The following is a 5163-nucleotide window of genomic DNA, read 5'->3' as shown; positions in this document are numbered from 1 at the left end:
GGCAACAAGAATCCTGGGTAGAGGTAGGGGTCCACCAAGGTTCTGTCCTCAACCATTGCCCATTGCTGCAGAGGTATTTCGGTTGAGTGTGGGAATGTGGTCAATAGAAAGCGGGAGGAGAAGAGAGATAGAGAGCGAGGGAGACAGAGGTGGGTTAGGCCAGCACGAGGGAGAATAGAGAGATAGTTTTGGGGATTTCTGTCGCATAGACACAGTAAATATTGAATGGTATAAATAGAATTGAGAAATAAGGGTTTTCTGCCAGCTAAGTCTAAGACAGAATTACAGAGGTAGCCAACTATGTGAGGAAATTAAAACTGAAAAACTTGAATAAATGAGTGAGTTTGACGACATCGTTAGGGACATATATATATATATATATATATATAGCAAATGAAAGACGGAAAATGGAATATACAAGAATTTATTATTAATCACGACAACTGTTTCAACACACTTAGCATCAATTCCTCATGGGTGGGACACTCAACAACTAGTTCAGTAGCATCCAGCGGTGCAGATGTATCTTGTTGGGTGATAAATAAATACAATTTGTTAAAATAACTATTCTACAATGTAACTTCCCATTTTGTAGAAAGAAAAGCAGCCAGACAGAGGAAATATCTACATTTATATTGAAGAACAGCAATAAAATCATAGATAGCAAAAAGGGAAATGAACACACAATCCATGAAGAAAAGTATTAAAAGTATATATATGTATTTATGTGTGTGTGTGTGTGTGTGTGTCTTTGTTTGTCCCCACCACCACCACCACCATTTATGTCCCTGTAACTTAGAAGTTCAGCAAAAGAGACCAATAGAATAAGTACTAGGCTTACAAAGTCTTGGAGTCGATTTCTTCAACTAAAACTCTTTAAGGCAGTGCTCCAGTATGGCCACAGTCAAATGACTGAAAAGTGTAAAGTAATATATGACGAGCTTCTTTTCAGTTTCCATCTATCAAATCCACTCACAAGCTTTGGTCAGCCCAAAGTTCTAGTAGAAGACACTTGTTCAAGGTGCTACACAGTGGGACTGAACCCGGAACCATGTGTTTGGGAAGCAAGCTTCTTACCACACAGCCATGCCTGCACCTGTATATAATTTGTTTTTTCTTTACTTAAGCTTAATTAGTCCCATTTCCTTTAAAGCAGTCACTCTACCATTGATACAACACTCCCAAAACTTTTCCCTGTTTAGGAACACAATCTGAATTGCCTTTTCAGGTTAGTAAAGCACAGTTCACATGGCAAATTTCCTTAAATTTCTTCTATTGTCTGAAGTTAGCAATCTTTCAAAGTAGATTTAAACTCTAGAAACAAAATATCTGCAGGGAACCAAATCCAGTGATCATACCAGCCTAAAATTCAGAATAAGAAATATTACATAAGCAGGTATGTTGTTGTGATGCAGCATCTAAGTTTTGTTCCTCCATACCTCTTGAGTCTCTTCCCTCACATTCTTGTCTCACATGCCTCAAGACATTCAAGTAAAACTCTTTACTGATTGTTTGAGAAAAAGAAATTCATAACATACAACTCCTCAAACAAAAAAAAAAAAGATAATCATCAACCCAGAATCTTGCTGGGATATAGAAAAACTCAATGACAAGCTAGGCATTAGCAAGGCTCGACAAAGGTGAAACACATTCTATTCTTGAGAGTCACTACAATGATGATGTTAATCTTGCTCTGATATATGCATTCAACATCATAATCATCATTATTTAATGTCCATCTTCCTTGCATGATGGGTAGGATGGTTGATAGGAGCTGGCCAGATGGAAGACTACCCCAAGCTACTGTCTGTTTTTGATATAAATCTACAAAGAGATTTTTATCAAAGACAATTCCCCAGCGTAGTGCCATAGGTGCAGGTGTAGCTGTATGGTAAGAAGCTTGCTTCTCAATCACATGGTTCCAGTTTCAGTCCCACTGTGTGGCATCTTGGGCAAGTGTCTTCTACTATAGCTTTGGGCCAACCAAAGCTTGGTGAGTGGATTTGATAGACAGAAACTGAAAGAAGCCCATCATATATACATGGCCACAGTCCAATGACTGAAACAACTAAAAGGTAAAAGATAAAAGATAAGACAATTCCCCAGCATTGTGTCTTCTAATGGTGTGTAAATGTTTATTGATACACAAATGGTGATTTTAATTTAAAGCATATGGTAAAGTTTTATGTGACCTGGCAAGCTGTTGCAATACCAGTGTGTATTTTATTCACTATTTCTTATATATCAATGTGCAAATATCATTTACTTCCGGCAATCTACATCATTATATCTTCAAATGGAGTGTATACATTTAGTTTGATATACCAATGGTGAGATAAGTATATATACAAACACATGAATAGGTAAACAAATGAAAGTAGCATGTGACAGAGTTGGAAGTCTGACAGGCTGATTCGGTTTCACATTAAGGTTTTGTGGATAAAGAACACAGCCACATCTTCAGATGTATTAAGTGACAGTAGAGAGAATTTAAAAGGAATTTTAAAATGGTTTCTAAGAATATTTGAGGCTCAAATCGATCACTTTAGGTCTTGTGGATACTTTAGCTAATTAGCAAGAGCAATTGTTTCCTTATATGGCCCATGCCATAGAGCAGGCAGATGTCAGCCAACTGTGGTGTATAACACTTCAACAAAAACAGTAACTATGTGGAGAAACAAATAGTTTGGTAGTGTCAAGCAGCCATACTTGACATAAAAGGTGATAGCAGACACAGTGATAGTATGCTGAAGAGAAAATATCAATGTAGGGATTACGGATCTATTTTAAAACGGGGGCGCCAGTTTTCATTTATGTTTTATGTAGTGTTTTTGGTACGGAAAGACTTTCAAACTTCATATACTTTGTGTTATAGAACAAAAAAATATTTTTGTATTCGAATTTATTTCATGCAAAAAATTGTCTTATTTCGATAATTTCTACTAATCACTGACGTCTATTCAGTTGAAAACAGTTAGCGCTGTAACGGTGTATATCGTATTAATCCCCTAACCCTAACCCTAACTAGACTGTTAACCGTAACCGTAACCCTAACCCTAACTCTAGAATCCGAACTCTAAAATTGTTACACACATAGATACACACAGCATAATTTATTATATAAACAATATATGCGTATAAATTACGATTAAACCGGATGAAATATGTCACAGGGAATAACATTTTTATGACCGCCCAGCAGTAACTCTATTCAGCTGAATAGACGTCAGTGATTGGTTGAAATTACAGAAATACGACAACTTTAACATGGAATAACTTGCGAATTCCTTTTTTTGTTAAGAAGACTAAGAGTAAAAGATGTTTTATATGACACATTCTACCAGTGTCCCAAGTTTCAAAGTGTTTTGTTAGTGTTTTGTTAAGAAAATACTGGCGCCACCGTTTTAAAATAGATCCGGGATAACATATCCTGTAATTATGTATGGGCCATCTAGTGCTAAGCTAGCATTTCCTGGTTATTTATGACCAATTGTTTGAAGCCCATTAACAGTTGTATTTTTCTTAACCCCAACTGTATAGGTTGATTTTCCTACTGATGGATACTGAAAATTGTTGGAATACATGCAGTTTCTCATGGAGATAGTACAGAAATTGCAAACTCCTGATTGGTAAGAAGAGACTCTGTTAAGGATACTCCATATAAATTCTCAAGTTTTTCTCTTGATAGATGATGCATTAATTGAAAACAGTAATACCAACAGCAGTGATGATGAATTTTAAGGCTTTGATGAAGAGTCTGTGCTTTGAAATCAATAAAAGTTTTTATTAAAGGACATTGAAGTTTTCCTCCAATTTTCTTTCTGTGTTTTCAGCTTATTTTGTATTGCAATGTTTTCAGCTTATTTTGTATTGCAATATTACCTGTTTGTCTATTGTTATTTCTACTTCCAATCAACTGTACTAGTAACTTGCGTTTTATGTGCATTAATGATTTGTGTTGTAGATAAGCTGCTTTTTTTTTCTTTTGAAATTACAATATTATCAAAAATGCTTTTTCCTGCCACCCTAGTTGCACATTTTATTTTTAACAATATACACAAGATATTGTTATGCTAGTCATTGGGCATAACATCTTTCTGTACTAGTTGGTTGACAATGATTCAGGTGGTGAGCTTGAGTCATAGCTTGCCAGACATTTTCAATGTCTCAGTAGTAATTCCTGGTGAACAAGGTACCTTCCATTCATATCCTTAATTGTTATAGCTATTATACTGTTGTCAATCTGGATTGCAGGTTCTGTTAAGCCAACTTAGGAGTAGAACACATGCATTCTTCACATTGAGCAACATCTCAAAACAGACTTCTGGGCTTCTTTCTTTTTAGTAATAAAGTGTGCCTTTCATTCTAATCACACTTTTTCTTGAGATCATGATTTTGTGTAGTACACAGCATTGCAATCCAGAACACCAGGCATACACACGTGTGAGCATACTACTGCCCATATGTACATACAAATACATCAGTAGAGATAGCCAGTAATTCCCGGGTAAGGTTTTTAATTGAGACAAAAGGATTGGTGATAAGGATAATTAAGTGCTGCATATCTTTTATCTTTTACTTGTTTCAGTCATTAGACTGTGGCCACACTGGGGTACTGCCTTGAATTTTAGTCAAACAAATTGACTCCAGTACTTTTTTAAGCCTGGCACTTATTTTATTGGTTTGTTTTGTTGAACTGCTAAGTCTTGGGGATGTAAACACACCAACACTGGTTGTCAAATGGTGGTGGCAGTGGGGGAGGGGGCACCATATATACAGACACAAAGAGACACACACACATACAACAGGCTTCTTTGTTTTTGTCTACTAAATCCATTCATAAAGCTTTGGTTGGCCCAAATGTAGGATTGAACCCAGACAACCACTTCTTACCATACAACCACATCTGCACATATATAAATAAATATACACATGGCACATAAAAAGTACCCACTAAACTCTCAGAGTGGTTGGTGGTAGGAAGGACATCCAGCTGTAGAAACTTTGCCAGATCAGATTGGAGCCTGGTGCAGCCTTCTGGCTTGCCAGTCCTCAGTCAAACTGCCCAACCCATGCCAGCATGGAAAGCGGATGTTAAACGACAATGATGATGATGATATCATCATCGTCGTTTAATGTCTGCTTTCCATGCTAGCATGGGTT

Source organism: Octopus bimaculoides, chromosome 16 (genome assembly GCF_001194135.2).
Source record: "Octopus bimaculoides isolate UCB-OBI-ISO-001 chromosome 16, ASM119413v2, whole genome shotgun sequence".
NCBI lineage: Eukaryota > Metazoa > Mollusca > Cephalopoda > Octopoda > Octopodidae > Octopus > Octopus bimaculoides.
This window is presented reverse-complemented; position numbering follows the sequence as displayed.